Source organism: Solea solea, chromosome 1 (assembly GCF_958295425.1).
Source record: "Solea solea chromosome 1, fSolSol10.1, whole genome shotgun sequence".
NCBI classification, from domain to species: domain Eukaryota; kingdom Metazoa; phylum Chordata; class Actinopteri; order Pleuronectiformes; family Soleidae; genus Solea; species Solea solea.
Genome location: NC_081134.1, coordinates 556,068 through 573,296, shown reverse-complemented (window position 1 = coordinate 573,296; position 17,229 = coordinate 556,068). Strand labels below are relative to the sequence as shown.

The 17,229-nt window shown below is 40.2% G+C and overlaps 1 long non-coding RNA gene across 1 annotated transcript; it reads right to left on the bottom strand.

The window, feature by feature from the left end:
• Positions 1 to 443: 443 nt before the first annotated feature.
• LOC131466128 (uncharacterized) lies at positions 444 to 15,995 on the bottom strand. Its single transcript, XR_009241389.1, has 3 exons — positions 15,643 to 15,995; positions 2,870 to 2,956; positions 444 to 637 (listed from the first exon to the last, which is right to left on the bottom strand). It is a non-coding gene; the product is annotated as an uncharacterized LOC131466128 (long non-coding RNA).
• Positions 15,996 to 17,229: the final 1,234 nt, after the last annotated feature.

Genomic DNA, 17,229 nt, shown 5'->3' with positions numbered 1-17,229 from the left:
AAACTATTCAACTGGACTGCTCTCCTTTGTCCCATGATAGAGGCAACAGCAGGGCAACAGCGGGGCAACAGTGGGGCAACAGCAGCCACACTGAAAGAGCATAATCCAGTATCCTCATCAGTCCAAAAATGCACTGGATCAACATCATTTTAGGTCCGGACGAACTGTAATTCACCTTCTGACCACATTACATTTTATATATATATTCTAACAGAAGACAAACACAATACTTGTCTTTTTTCTAAAGTTCCTGTACGTGACAGTGCCTTCATAAAACTTGAACTGTCCCTTTAAGCTGCAGAGCTGTCACAGTGTGGATGGAGCTGGTGGTGACTTGAAAGGGAATGGAATCAGACAGCTGCGCTGAACGTGACAGACATTCACTGTTCACCTCCCATTTCCCCTCACTGGAGGTATGAGAGGCACACGTGCACGCACACACACACACACACGTGCACACACACACACACACACACAGAAGTCAGCCTCAGTTCAGAGCCCCCCATGCTTTTCTTGTGTTTAAATGAGACACATCCAAAGGCTGCTAATTTCCAAGGAAATGGCACAGCCAGCTCTTTGTCCTGCTTCCATTAGGAGTGTATGAGAAGGTGGCAAGAACAGGGCTTCACATGCCGATCTGGAAAAAAGAAAGGAGAAAAGAAAAGCTCTTTCATGTCTGCAGTCTGACAAAGTAGCACTCCCGGCGCTCCAGTAAATGGAAGATATCACAGGCATTATATTCCTGATGCTCATTAACGGCACACAGCCAAGAGAAAAATCAATTGCCTCTCTGATGCACAGTTGCATGTCTCTGCTCAGAAGGAGCAGAAAAACACACTCTGAGATGAGATGGAATTGAAATGGCTCTTTTGTTATTCAAGCTGAAGGTAATATGATAACAACAGGCCTGCGTACATCACGCCACACACGATATTTGTCATAACACAACTCTTCCAGTCTGCGGGAACAATGGGGCACTTTCCCACTTTCTGACTTTACCCACTAATTGTTATGAAAACATAATTGTTCTATGACAGTGAAAAAATAATCATTCACAAATGATCAATTCACTTCCATATATGTGTTTTTATATATTATCTTTAATACTTCATATTATAATGTCAATGTGAATATATACATACATAAATGTAAGAAAGGGAAAATGAACATCAAAATAAATATTAAACATTTGTAACATTGGGAATGATTTCATTAATATAGTAGGGCTGCTGTGGCTCAGAGGGCAGAGTTTGTCAGGTTGGTGGTTTGATTCCCATCTCCTCACACTGTAAAGAACATTGAGAGTGGATTCAGAGACATTTAGAGACCGTTTGCAACAGTTTTCTGGGTTTTTTTTATATTCTGAATACGTCTGTCAGTTTAAACTTGTAACACAGTATCTTTTTGTCTTAGTCATTATGTACTTACTAGACTCTAGTAAGTACATAATATCTATCTATCTAGTAACTAGAGTATAATGTACAGCGATGTTGATACCGATGCTTTCTCATACTTTTAAACTACTTTCATTCATTCTAAAAAAATAAATAAACAACGGAAATACTGTTTAATTTATTCATTTCATTCAAGTGAATTTACAGTAACACAGAAGGAGGCAATAATCACTTTCATCAGTTCACTTGGCACAAGACACAGGGGATATGGGGAATATAATCCAATAATGACGGCAAAGCAATCCAAAGGGTTTGAGCAGATATGGTCAGGAAAACACAGTGAGAACACTGGGGTGCTACAGAGAGTCTGGCAGAGGGCAGATAAATATACTGCTGCTGATTAAAGACAATGAGCCGCAGGTGGGGAGCAGATCATTGGACTGAGGTCATGTGATTGTCGTACATACGGACAGGATTTTTCATCCCGAGCATCATATTCTGCCGCTCTGTCACTGAGAGACGCACTGGGCTGTAAACCAAGGAAGATCAGCACTAAAGTAAAAGTCAGCGTGTGAGGACAAGGTTAGGACACTTCTTATGGACATAACTCAGCATGTGGCTGATTCCACTGTAAGACATGATATATATATTATTATTTCTTTAAATATAAGTATGGAAATCAGGTGTAACCAGAAAAGATGGTAGATGGTAAAGAGCAGGTGACACTGGGTGGATTTAAAAGGTTAAAAACCATCCATCTCCATCAGCAGCAGCATCAGCAGCAGCGTGTGTTCACCTGTTCACTGATATGAGAGAGTGCAGTGTCTGAAATGAGGTGGACTTCCACAAACACATATTTCTCAGCAGGTCTCTGTCTGAGTAATTCTTCATTTGACCTCAGCTGTGCAGCTCTGTCCCAGCAGCTTTACTCCCTTAATATAATAATTACACCTACATGGAGGATGATAGATGCAGTGATGTGGTGGGAGTAAACCCCGCGGCACAATGGATCTCAGCCAAAGAGCAGGGACGCCCTGTAAACACGACATTAGGGTTTTCTGCTTCATCATTTCTTTGTAGAAAACTACACTGTGCCTCACTGTCTCACGATAATGACACTTGAAGACTTTAACCTCATAAAAGGAGGAGTTACAGTGTGGTTTGTGCACTGTGCCAGGTCTCAGCTCGCTCTCTGTCCAGAAAAACAACTTGAGACACAGACACTTGCTCTCAGTTATAACACTGATGTCATGAGAACGTTCTCGCTGTCGCTTTAACCGTGAAACAGCTTTTTTTCTGATTGGAAACAGACATTCTATTTTGAAAAATGCACAAAAATCATCACTTTTACATCAGAGGTGCAGGCTTTAAATAAGCATTCCAGCACAGATCCTAAACTTGTCTCTTGAGCCTCTTTCACACTACAATTACCAAAGTTTATTAACACCATTTCCATGGTAAGTGGTTGTTCTCACCTGTTTCTTTTTGTCTTGATTTGCAGGCGTGAAGTGAGCCGATAGTGTCCGGTACTCACTTCTTCATTTGACTGTATCGAGAACCACCTGAGAAGATATTGAGCATCATCATCGTCACCAACGTTAAGATACAGTGGGCCGAGCAAAGAGAAGCTACTTTTCACACGAGGCAGATTCATTCCTAATAAGATCATTTGCTCTCTCATCATCCTCCTCTTCCTCACATATACTTCACACACTGGTGAAGCCCAATTTAGATTAAGATGGAGCAGAAGACTCAAATATTCTCCTTTAATTTGTTATTATTATTATGATCACTAGCAGTAGTATTATTGTCATTATTTGTATGTGATAATTAAAGTTTATATCTGTATCATTGTTTTAATCAAAAATCTCTGCTGCTGCTTGTATAAATGACATTGTACTACAGTATAATGTTTCAATGTTTTGTCACTGACAAAAATGTTCAACTGAAAGATAAAACACAAACATTAAAAAATTACAATCTCACAATCACAATTGTTTTATTTTGTTTTTGATATTTTTATGCATAATGATGTTTTTTTCAATTTCAATCTTTAGATCTGTGACAGTTTTTTTTACGATGTCACTGGTTTTCAGTTTCAACTTGCTGTCACTCTTTTGACGTGTGGAGGAGGGGCTTGAGGGGAGGGACAAGGAGGGCGCGATGTGCGTATAATTTTCATACCAGAGCCAGGTGGACCAGGGGCCCAGTGGCTCATAATCTGACCCAGGTCCAGATTATTACCACATCAGCATCACAGGTGCAGGGGAGCCCGCATCAGAAACATCACATTTCAGGTTGAAGGCTTTCAGTCACAAGAGCTACGTCGCACGCCGTGTGTCTTTAAACAGACTTAGTGAGAAAACAGTGGGAGAAAAAGTAACTCTTGTTCATTTTTATACAACAGTGAAGACGGGGAGTCGTAATTAGAGCTAATTAGTACTCATTTGCATGTCTGTGATAAGGCCCAGCATGGTCACAGTGTGAGTTCACTATGAGTTTTGGCCTTTATCTGGAAACACGGAGCCTCATTTGTGCACTGGCAGGCAGACGATGACGGTAACTGAAATGTTACTGCGACATATCGATGCATCAGCTGTGTTCACTCACGTGTGTGTGTGTGTGTGTGAGTCAAACAGTGGAGGATGCTGTTTCCCAGCAGCAGCCAGTCTCCACATCACTTTCTGTAGTAAAAGATTTATATTGGTTACATATCTTAATAATATCATTAATATACGAGTGACCATATTGCTAATGTACTGTCAGTTTTAGTGATCTTCTCCAAACATAAGCTGCTGTTTAATGTAAAAGTTCACATGAACAGATCCACATTATTCTAATGACTGTCCTTTAAATATGAAGCTTGTGTGTGGAGATAGTTGTTGGTCAGCTGCAGCTGCTCAGAGTTGATCTTCTTAATACGTCCCTATTGTTTTAGGTCTTCCATCCTGCTTTAATTCTAGGAGAAGTGACAGGCTATTTAAATGAATGCATCTTAATGTTGCACCATTACATCTATGGAGACCTGCAGTGTAATTATCAATCGTCAGTTACATCTGCAGGCTGCAAAATGCCTCAGTGGAATTTATTGGATGCTTCAGAAGTGCACTGAAAGTTGGCATTAAATTGAAATACATACCATAATATCACCATTGAACCCCTCCTTCTCCTTCTGTCTTAATAAAACATATTACAATGATATTGTCGGTGTATTTTAACTGACGACATTAGTATTAATATGAACAGTCTTACTTGAGTGAAGTGCTTTTGAATTATACTCCTCAAAAGTTTTCACCTGAAAAAAAAAGCATGAGTTTGGAGTCCTTAGTCATAGTTAGTTGCCACTAATCACATTTTATGACGTTTTTATCAATTCTATAATTCTATGAATTTGCGTTTCACAACATGTTAAGTACAGTTAATGATATCATTATAATTATATGTAAAGCATCTCTCACTTATTGTATTTTGAGTTCCTACATGAAGTTGACTTTTAGATCTACAACATCAGAAGAACATCAGTGTTCATGCAACAACATTTCCACCTGTTTGACATGGTGTTGGGTCAGTAAGTGTATTGCACATGTGTGTAGTCAAGGATTACTATCACAGCTTGTTTCAGTTAATGCTCCAAGGAACAAGAAATGCTTTGTCTGTGGCTCCCTGTGTCCACACGCTGTCAAACCACGCCAACACTTTCAAGGGAACATCACAAACTCATTTGGATTAAGTGTTGTACAGTGTGTGAGCTGAAGTAAAAACTGCTTATATTGCACACTTTGATAAATTCATCATTTCATTTCATTCATTCATTCATATTATTATCCACACCAGTTTCACATGTTCCTGCAACACTTTTAAGAAAGAAACAAACACTCTGTTTACAGATTTGAGAAGGAACAAAAAAAGGAAGTGGGACCCGTAGCTATTTCCTCCTTCTAAAATAAGGTCTGTAGCCTGGTCTGTGGTCTGTAGGTAAGGTCTGTGGTCTGTAGGTAAGGTCTGTGGTCTGTAGCCTGGTCTGTAGCCTGGTATGTGGTCTGTAGGTAAGGTATGTGGTCTGTAGGTAAGGTCTGTGGTCTGTAGCCTGGTCTGTGGTCTGTGGTCTGTAGAAAAAGGTCTGTGGTCTGTAGCCTGGTCTGTAGCCTGGTCTGGGGTCTGTAGGTAAGGTCTGTGGTCTGTAGCCTGGTCTGTAGCCTGTAGCCTGGTATGTGGTCTGTAGCCTGGTCTGTGGTCTGTAGCCTGGTCTGTGGTCTGTAGCCTGGTCTGTAGCCTGGTCTGTAGCCTGTAGCCTGGTCTGTGGTCTGTGGTCTGTAGCCTGTAGCCTGTAGCCTGGTCTGTGGTCTGTGGTCTGTAGCCTGGTCTGTAGCCTGGTCTATGGTCTGTAGGTAAGGTCTGTGGTCTGTAGCTGGTCTGTAGCCTGTAGCCTGGTCTGTGGTCTGTGGTCTGTAGCCTGTAGCCTGGTCTGTGGTCTGTGGTCTGTAGCCTGGTCTGTAGCCTGGTCTATGGTCTGTAGGTAAGGTCTGTGGTCTGTAGCTGGTCTGTGGTCTGTGGTCTGTAGGTGAGCTGTAATAAGGTGCAGCAGCTCGGACAGCTAAGGGCTGAGTGGAGTCTTTGTGGTTGTGTGTTTTGTTGAATCCATCATCAGGGTTTTTGAACGTCACCTCTGTTTGTTCATGAAGGTTCATGAAGGTTCATGAAGGTTCATGAAGGTTCATGAAGGTTGAGTGAGCAAGTGACGGAGCATGAAGCTGACTGCTATATTTCACACTGTCAGGACATATTCACACACTGGAGCAGCCACAGGACTCTACTGACATTATACGGGGCTCTCACATCTCATTTCAAATTTAGAAAACTAAAAACTTTTGCAACTGAAGAAAAATAGATTAGGATATTTCATTTCTCCCACTTGAGCATGAACCAGAAGTTGTCAACCAGCTTGATTTCAGTTTGCACATTAAATCATTCCGTGTTTATTTGAGCACAAAATCTACATAAAACACTTTTTCTCTTCAGTGGTGATTATAAAATGATACACTAATTAATAATGACTGTTTAATCAGAGGCTTTCTTTGGTACTGAAATATGTAGTTTTATTACATACATTTTATGTTGTTTCCAGGAATGAAAAGTTTACTTGTTTCCTGGATTTTCAAGTGAAATCTGGTTGATGTGTAGATTTGATCTGAGATGAATTATTTGGATGCTAAAAAACTGAGGTTTCTCCAATAAATAAAGCTCATACACTGAAGTTTTGATTAGACAAACACTGTCAAACAGGAAGATGAAGAGAAGTTTGTGAAATGCTCACTCCTCAACACCAAACACCAAAAAAAGTAAGTCATTGGATTTTACAGAGGACACAGGAGCTGCTCATAGACTAAAGCAGGTGTGGATTATATTTAAGTTAAGTTAAGTGCTTTAATACGTCACAAAAACCCTTACTGTCAACTTTAAAGCTGAAGGAGATCTAATCTTCACCTCAACTCTGTCCAAATTCTCAAAAGTGATGAAAACACTGTCACCTTTATGTTTAAATCAGTAGAAAAGACTTTCATGGTTTAGAAAACACTTGCCAAATATAGATGTGTTTCTTTAGCATGAAAGTGCTACTGGCCAACGCCAGAGGGGCCACGCAGCATTCAGAGCTGGAATTTGCTGTTTCTCTTTGTCTGACTCCCTCTCACCTTCCGGAACTCCAACCTACCTCTCTCTCTGTCTGTCTGTCTGTCTGTCTGTCATCGGCGTCGCCCTCCCTGTCGTGCTGATTGAACGTCCATAACAAATTGGATTTGTCCTGATCTCTCCAGCTGGCAGTCACTTTGCTACAAGGATGCCTGTGCATGGTTGTGTGAGTACGAGGGAGAGAAAGACAAGGACAGAAGAGAGAATGGGTTGAATAAAAACCATGAGGAGATTTGATTTCATTAGGCATCTCACCAACACATATTTAGGAGCAGTGAGAGGTGACTGAGTGGTGAGAGGACAGGGAATTATATGTGTTTTTAAAAGAGATGGAGGAGGATGTGCAACAGAAGAATCGGAATCTTGGATCAGATTCAAATGTAATTCCTTTCATATTCTGGTATAAAACACTGAAGTAACTGAAGTATTTATGGACATCTGCAAATATTTTGTTTCGAATTGGCTTTTTGTCCACATGGAGTCAGAAAACGCACAAGAAATCATGAAACACCACCTTTGTGTTTTTGTGTAACCCTAACCAACAATGATGTCACAGACTCCAGTAGTTTTATGTGCGTGCTCTACTGTATGTCTTGTCTGTTTTTTTTCTGGAACAGTTTTCTTTTCTTCTCTCTTTATTTTGCAATTCAACACTTTTTTCACCTGAAATCTCTAAAGACAGGACGTGTCTCGTGTCTTTTCAGACTGCCTTGTTCCTGGCGAGGTTTCAGTCCTTCACAGGACCAACAACCTTCCACTCTCACATTCACAGAGTGCCCAGGTAACCACTGCATGTTTCTGGACTGTGGGAGGAAACCCACGCGTACATGAAGAGAACATGCAAACTCCATGCAGAAAGACCCTGTGTGGGACCTGAGGCAACAGTGCCAGCCACTACCCTGCCGTGTGGCCCGTGTTAGATTTCAACGCAGGTTAAATGTCAATCACGTGTGCAGAGGTGATGTTGTCGTTTGTCACCTGATCAGAACAACGAGCCCCATCAGGTGTGTGTGTGTGTGTGTGTGTGTGTGTGTCTCCTCTGTGTTGCATGCAGAAGGGCAGGTGTGTGTTAGTGCAATCCACTGTGTTGGATTAGTATTCCCTGCACGTCTCTGTGTCTGAAAAGGTTCAATGTACTACCGGGGATTAGAGAGCTGGGTGGTGCTGATAAAACCACACACACACACACACACACACACACACACACACACACACACACACACCCTTTTTTCTCTTCTCATTTCTCCATGTAGCTTATTGGACGTCTGCGGTCTTATTTTAAGTGTGTGTGTGTGTGTGTGTGTGTGCCTGGGTCATATCCAGCATTACTGAACATTAAAATAAACATTCTGATAGAAATATCTGGGTTCTGCGACAGGATTACAGATTATACATGTTACAGTCGCACAGTGAGAAAACTTTGTCCTTCCTGTTTGGACATGTTCCCTCTGTCCTCTGTCCTCTGTCTTTGAAAACACGTCAATGTTACAGCTGGTCCTAGTGTGTCTTTGATAATGTTGTCAATCAACAAACAAACCAACATAAATTAATGAATGAAGGGATAATTGTGTGGTGTTTGGTGACATTTTGACGGACACTAAAGGAAGAGAAGACGAACTTCTTCTTCTAACGTATGTAGTAATGTAGCCTGATGGTAAAGCTGCTCATTTAGTGTTATTGTGGCGTTATGTGAACAGCAGGAGCAAGTTAACATGAATCCTCCATCTTCACAAACAACTCGTGGTTCAGTGAAACAACAGATTAAAAAAAGTGGAGCTTAGAGCAGCAGATTAACACGACTAACACATCATCACAGGCTGAAAAGGCCTCGTTGTTTCTGTCACAAACTCAATCTCTTCATCTTTTCTCCTTGATTTCCTTCTTCCATTCCTCATTCCGTCTGCTCCCCACCCCTCCATCTCTGTCTCTCTCTCTTCTTTCTTGCTGATTCCACCTGACTCAGTGCAGGTCAAGAGTGTTACATGGCAGTGAAGAGGAGATAATCCCACATATTAAAGCCTGTAAAAGCTGCTAATACCAGATCAAATAGTGAGGTATTCAGTGGCGGAGAGGCACGTCTGTCTGCGGCTGATCACTATCGCGGCTGAAAAGATGGACATGCTGTTTTCTAAGCCTTTGTCATTCACACAGAGGAAAGCACAGTTCTCTTTCACTGAGGGCACATGAGACCGTCGCTCTACAACTATTATTGTTCTTACATTACATTTGTGACAGACACACACAGAAAATAGTGTCAATTTAAAAAAAGTTGATTTAAAAATGGTCACATGTCAGTGTGTGCAGGAAAAAGATGCCTCAATTATCAATTATCTGTCCTGGGAACATTTTTATTTATTTTAAAAATAACTCTACTTGATCCAAACATGGGGCACACGGAGGAGTAGTGGTTAGCACTGATGCCTCTCAGCAAGAAGGTCAGTGTGAATGTTCCATGGGTAATTAACATGCTGAGGTTAACTGGACACCGTATAGGTGTGAGTGTGAGAGTGAATGATTGATTGTCCTGTGACGGACAGGCGACCTGTCCACAGTGTGACCCCGCCTTCCACCCTCTGTCAGCTTGGATTGTTTCCAGCCCCCCGCGACCCTCACATGGAGGATGAAGTGGTAGACAATGAATGAATGAATGATCTTAAGATGCCCAACACAAACATTAAGACCAAATATTCACAAAGTTGTACTCGATGATTCACTCTTTTAATTCTTTAAACTCCTAAAATAGTTCCAAAATCTAAAATACGCTTCTCTAAACTTTTACTAAAGTGAAAATGCACTGAGCCACTTGGGGGCGGAGCTTTACTGAAATGGCTGACAGGAAGTGTGCGATGTATCGGCTGCATCGTTTGCATTTCACGTCATGAAAAAATGTGATTAACAATATAAGCATAATAAACATGTACTGACAATGTAGCATATGTTTGGGTTAGAGACACATTAATGTTTTTACATCACAAAGAGAATGTTAAAAATCATGATATATCATGGTTCCTGGAGTGACTGCTGACGAGACAGCATTCACAGATCATGGAAATTGGCCACAATTGATGTAATGTGAGTGCTTTTTATAATGATGTGTGATAAATATATATATATATATATATATATTCTCCCCTTCTTACAGAAAACCCACTGATTGTCAGTGGATTCAACACTGAAACCCGGCTGAGTGTTCAATCACTGGATAGAAAAGAAAGCATTAGAGGCAGTGACACGACGTTAGATGACAAAAATGCTAATGCCGCTCTTGTTTCCACTATCATTGTACTAACCCAGATTTAAATGCATTAAGTGGATGCATGTATAAACATGTTGTTAAACATCTGGAGATGTTAATTGACAGGCGAGTGCCATTACACATGATAGGACAATAAAGTAGGTCGTCTGAATCCTAAAACCTGTGGGCGGGTTTGAAAAACCCATTTGTGTCAAGAGCTCGACACAAACAGGAAGCTGACAATCACTTCTGTGCGACCAGCCGTTTCATTATAGTAATTCTGTGAAGTATTGGACTGTATGGAGAACACAGGGAAGAGTGTTTTCATGTGGTGCTGTATTTAGTGTGTGTGTGTGTGTGTGTGTGTGTGTGAAATAAATGATCAATGTAATACTATTTTAGTGATTGGTGCCACAGTAACAACCTCATGCTGCAGAAATGACACGTTGACCTCCCTCACGAGTCCACAGTGTTTGAGCAGAGAAAGAAAAAAAAAGCCAAACACAATTTGGGCTTCGAGGTAAAACAGAAATCCACTTTTTTTTTTTTTGTTTTTTAAATGATCATTTATTGCAGAGATACTTCAGTGTTTGGGGAAACCTAGTCAGAGCCTTATATAAAGCTGGCTACACTGTATCAGTTATTTCAACGTGCTACCTGACACTACCTCAAACAACCACGGTAATGTCTTGAGCTTTATCGACAAATGTATTGACACTGTATAACCAAATGTTTCTAAAAGGAACTGCCCTTAGTTTCTCGTTTCTTTTTTATAAATGTCTTTTATTATATGTGCACCGACTGTTACGAGAACATGTTTGCCGACATATTTAATTCCTTCCTTCAGTTGTTATCTATTTGGCCTCTGAGGTCAACCATGAGTCCACAGTGACTACAGAAGAATTACAGTAAGTGGTGACTGCACTGTGTCAAGAGTAAGAGAGGACTAAGATAAGACAAGACTCTGCATAATGCCTGAAAGATCTGAATCATGACAACATTGCAGGCCCAATAAACATGACAATGTTTTTTTAAACCAAGCTAAACCTTAAAGGGATAGCTGACACACAGTCAGTGTCCCCTGCACCAAGAACCAGTTGATCACATGGCTGCCACTCAACAATATCTGGATATACTGTATATTATATATACTTATTGCTTTACCTTGCCATTAAATCACCTTTTTCTTTAGAGAAATGTACATTTTAAAGCGCTCACTCTCTCTGCTCTACTGCTGCCTCACGTGGTAAATGTATGTCTCTGAGGTAAATCTGAACAAAGTATTTCAAACAAAATAACACATTTGAAGATAGTGATGGAGACAGCAGTGGATCAATAACTACTTTGGGCCGTGATGTAAAAATGCTGATTTTCATTGTGAAATTTGGTGTGGGGAGTGTGAAGTAAAGAAAGTGACACACATTTAGGTTTCCAGTTAGAAAAGGCTTGTCTAACAGTGAGATAAAGTGGTGAACTTATTCCTTTAAGTACACAAACTGGTATAGATTTTATTAGGTAAGCCTTTCCTTAAGTGACTAAATTCTGTTTTTCCTTGTGTCAGCACTGGCAGCCATGTTTTCAGTGGGCCTCCATGTGTCTCAGTCAGTGATGACTTTGTTTTTATCCCCGTTATAAACTAACTCAAAGATGCTGAACCCACCAAAGCAAGATCACATGCCACATATGTACATTTCTGCAAACCACAGACGTGTGAGAGCTCAAGTTGCTGTTATTTATTTATCTACACACTTGCATGTGATAACTGTTGTGGCACAGGCTGAAATGATGAAACAGGCATGACGATAATAACCATAAATTGCTTGTAAATTGTGTCAGGTTGGGCACAAAAAGGGCTGGAAAAAGATCATTTTTCTCATTATATCGGCATAACACACACCATTTGCAGGGTTATTACACTTTAGGATCTCATTGTGATACAATAACGTCTCACTCTCACTTGTTACCCACTATAACTGATTCCTTTCCTATATTTGTTTAGAAATGTTTTCATCAAATACTGGAAAACTGAGTCACTTCAAAATGTTGATGACACATTAAAACCATCCGTCAGAACATCGCAACGTACAAAAGAAACATCTTTAATTGTCTATAGAGACGTGAAACACTAACATTTGTTTTCACAGTTAATTCATATCTGCAGTGCACGGACAAATGATGCAGGCATTTCTTTTAGAGCCTGGCCTGTCGTACAGATCTACAGAAGTGCAGTGGAATCTGGATGGCTGTTTGAAACACACACACACACACACACAGACACACACACACTATTTTGAGCTGTGAGATAAACTCTTTTCTCTGCATACATGTGTATGTGAGGACATGGCAGTTAGCAGCGCGGGAACACTGGGAGATGGTGGGCCCCATAATCACACAGAGTGGCCCCAAAGTCCAGACATTAATCATTATAAGCAGCTGTGACAGAAAAATCAAAGACCTGGCCCCTATAGCTCTGCTCTCTGCCTCACTCGCCCCCGACAGACCCACATGATCCACCTTACTAACTGTAGACTTCACAAGGATGGAGGCAGAGAGAGAGAGAGAGACAGAGAGAGAGAGAGACAGAGAGAGAGAGAGAGAGAGAGAGAGACAGAGAGAGAGAGACAGAGAGAGAGAGAGAGAGAGACACAGAGAGAGAGTTTCTATGAGGCGGGAGTATCATTCATCTTTGTCGAGAGAACATGCACCGTTTGCTAAGCCATCATGAAGTGATGATGTGTGCTGCTCTGCCTGACCACACACACACACACACACACACACACACACACACACTGTATGTGTTGTATAAACTGCCCCCACACACATTGTAAATACTTTACACCGTAAACAAAGGAAGTAGCTTCAAGTTTTAAAAGTGCGTACCTGTGTTGTCATACAATGACAGCGCACAGCGTTACATTTCAGGCTCTTCTACGCCGAGCACACACACAGGTTTACGTTCTTTTCAGCTCAGAGATGCAAAACCTGATTTATTCTCCATCGCTCAACACTTTTGATAAATGTCACACAGTTGCACAACTTTTTCAATTCATGCTTTTGGAAAAGGTGTTGAATGACCTTCAGATTCATTTAGTTGTACCTTTATTTAACCCTTATTTTACTCAACCTCATGCTCTCAACAGGAATGACAAAGTTAGAAATACTTGAACTACACTCACATTTAATTCATACTTCAAACTCATTGATTTACATTGAAGCTGGTGGTTTAACTCCAACTCACGGTGTGACATCAGCAGCTCTATGGGGCAGAAGAGTAGTTTTTGACCCGATGATAAATGTATTATTAGCAACTTACAGGAAATGCTTTCATCAAGTGCATTTACAGTCTATTCCTCAGTCAATGAAGTCTTATGGAGCAGTGCTCACTGCCAATATTCATGAGAACTGCAACTGTAAATGTAAACTTACTGCACTGTAGATAGTCTCTCTCAAACACTCATTCATTCACACACACACACACACACAGCAGTAGGAGTATGTGAAAATGTGCGCGCTCCAACAATTAATTATTATTACAATGTAATTTCTCTGTCAAATATAATTACACTGATGTACACGTTTTTAAAGCATGACTTGAATGATCCCTAAATAACATTCATATTAAATCAGTTTCATTTTAACACTAATTTAAGTGGTTTTAGCAACAGCACGTAGAAACATATCTATTGTCAATTAAGAACAACAATAATAATAAAGAATATAGTTTTACAGGTTTAATTATTAATATATCACCATCAGATCAATCACAGATTAATGAGTCACTACAGTTTCCCATGAAGACACAGCGCGGCTCAGAGGGCGGATCATTACTGCTTCTATTGTAAAATAATAAGTCTTGGCAAGTGACCATCAGCATATGTTTTAAATGAACCTGACTCACACGCTCACTTTCCACCTGAAAATCAGATATAAATCCTTTATAAAATCTTGATGTTTGGGCATTTTGAAATTAAAAAACAAACAAAAAAAGCTTCTCTGTGGGAACATTGTGCAGGTGATGATTCTCTCTGGTAAACCGTGGTAAGCCGTGGTAAACTGTGCCTCACAAATCAAAGGGTGAACCTCATTTAACTTTAAACAGCTTCCTCATTCACAAAGACTAACTATCAATCATGGAGAGGCCACACAGACGTCTGTGATTCGAACATCAGTACAAATGTGTTGTTGTCCTCGCAGTAATGGTCGTCGCTGGACGTCACATCACATAAATCAGCTGCCACGCTAACGCAGACGAGGTGTTCTTCTTTTTCTAAATATAATTAGCTCTTTAACTGAGTTACCGTGTCACAATAATGTCAACCTGACAAATGACTTGTATGAGTAACGACACAAACAGGTTTCAAGTGTCTGCAAGTTGATTTTAATGTGACACAAATGAAGAAAATCTAACGGCCGCCTGGAATGTCAGTAAAATTAGGCAACTAGGGAATAACCCTCTCCATCTCCATCTTTCATTTACCTTTTCCTCATACAGGGAGATATTTTTCATCATAATGTTTACACGCCGGAAACTCAACACGACAGTGTTCTAACTGCTTGGGACACTTTTGAGGAAATGAAGGGAATGATAAACATCTCCTAGTTATAAATGTGTTTTTTTTACCTTATAGCAACAACATCCACCCTCTGAACAGTGAATTTACAATATCAAGATGTACTGTATTTCTATTCACTATAAAATATTCCAGTACTTTCTGTTATTTATCATGTATTTTACATTGTGAATCTTTAAGCTTTTAAGCTGTTTTATTTGCATTTCTTTCATCGCACAGTTATGAACATGTAAACATGCCAGATAATAGCCATTGGCTAAATGAGTCAGTCTGGTGGAACTAGGTAAAAAAGTGAGTACAGGGTGTGGCTTATTCTGTTATCATTTCTTGTCCTTACACTAGTGTCGTCATATTCCCATCCTCTGTTTGTGTTGTTGTTGTTGTTTCTTTTCTTTTTGAAATCACACTTTGCAGTTGCAGTAAATACAGTTTCATCACATCATTAGCATCACAGTCAAAGCTGTGTCATTCACACATTATTCAAACACATCAGCAGAGCCACCGCTTCCTATACCTCTGACCAATTATTAGGCCCCCAAAAGCTTAGCACCGGCCCTGGTTTGTTCTTCATATTAATAGCAGACGTCACATGCTCCCGTTACAGTTTCTAATATGATCACCTGATCAAACACAAGTTTCCATTTTAAACAATACTGAGCTAAAGCTAATAACAATGTAGCCACTAATGTTGTGAAAGCACAGTGGATTATTAAAAGACAAAAACATGTTTATGAACACGTGAATGAAAACTCACCCCATAAGAAGATAGAAGGTGAATAAGAGGTTCGTGCTTTCTTCTTCTTTTCTTTTTCATCGCTGACGTCATGTCGTCATCTCACAACGAGTGTTTCTCTTCACCTCAGCGTGTCCAGTTATTCCCATGTCCTGTCACTCTCGTTCGGGATTAAATAATCCATCCGTTTGTCAATAAACTCCGGAGAAAGTGCGCTAGCTTAAATGCTAACGCGTTAGCATAAAGTCCGCGAGCACATCAGCAGTGAGAGCGGAGCCCGCGTGACCGGAAGTCTCTGCCTTCGTTCAGAAGTACAGACAAACATTTAGTTCTTCTGTCAAATGTTTGTCCTCGTTCATCTTCGTTCAACAGTGACGACAACACGCACGCGCACGCACGCGCGCACACGCACACACACACACTGTCACAGTGAGGAGCAGCAGCAGCAGAATATTAAGTAGCCATGTGTTTCCACTGTGAGGAGCAGCTGATTGGCCGAGAAAGAACAACAGCAGTGGAATGTGACGTCACCATTGACAGCACCAAACAACCCTAACTCAAACACAACGTTTATGGTTCTAAGAGCCACAATACTGTGATGTGAAGCATGTAGTGGATTCTTACAAACTTCAACTTGCATCATTTTTGAAAAAACACTTTTTTCTTTGTTTACTCAGTTTGTTGCACTTATTAATATCACATTAATAAAATGTAAAGAGATTATTTTTTACTTAATTGTATAATGTTTTATTACATTTGTCATGTCGGCAAGATGTCACGATGTTCGACTTACAATAAAGGTACAATGAAAGTTACGACTTGTGTGTAAAAATCATACATAGTTCTCAGGTTTAAAAAACATTACAAGTCTTAATTTGTGTTATTAAAGCAGACCTGCACCATAACTGTTCCAACCACATAACATTGCCACTTGTCACTTAAAAGGTGTGTCATGTTTTTTTGTTTTTTTATCAGGTTTGTCTCATAGTTATCTTGAACACGTCATCACCGTCAGTCCCAATACTCCATTGTTGGCTTGGTTTGTTTCAGGTATTCAAAACGTCTTAAGATTCAAGATTCAAAACGTTCTCAAAATATCCGAAACAAACCAAAATCTGGGTAAATTTAAAAATATTATTTTCTTTGACTCTCCAGTGGTGACAAATACTGCAGAGATGGAAGTCATTCATCTGAAAACAAACTCTTATTTTGGCACTTCACAATGAATTGCTGTCACAAGAGTATACCAACACCCGATGTTCTATTCTAATGAAAGCACAGTGACTTTGTGCATTTGTCTTCCTGCTGAAATCATATGTGCACGTGAACAAACGTCTGATAACGAGTTGACTCACTCCCTGTAACCCTTATTGTCTCTCACTGTGAGAGCGTAGGCCGTTCATCTGCGTCAGCAGCTGGACGTGAGAGTCCAACACAAGACGAGGACTTAAGTAGACAGGTGTTCCCAAAAAAGCCCTCAAATAAATAAATAAAAAGACAAAATGAAGAGCAGCAAATTCACAAGTTGATTCATGAAATAAACACTGAATGAAATACATTGATCAGGGTTTTATACTGACACAAAGTCAGCACTGACTGTGTCGAGTG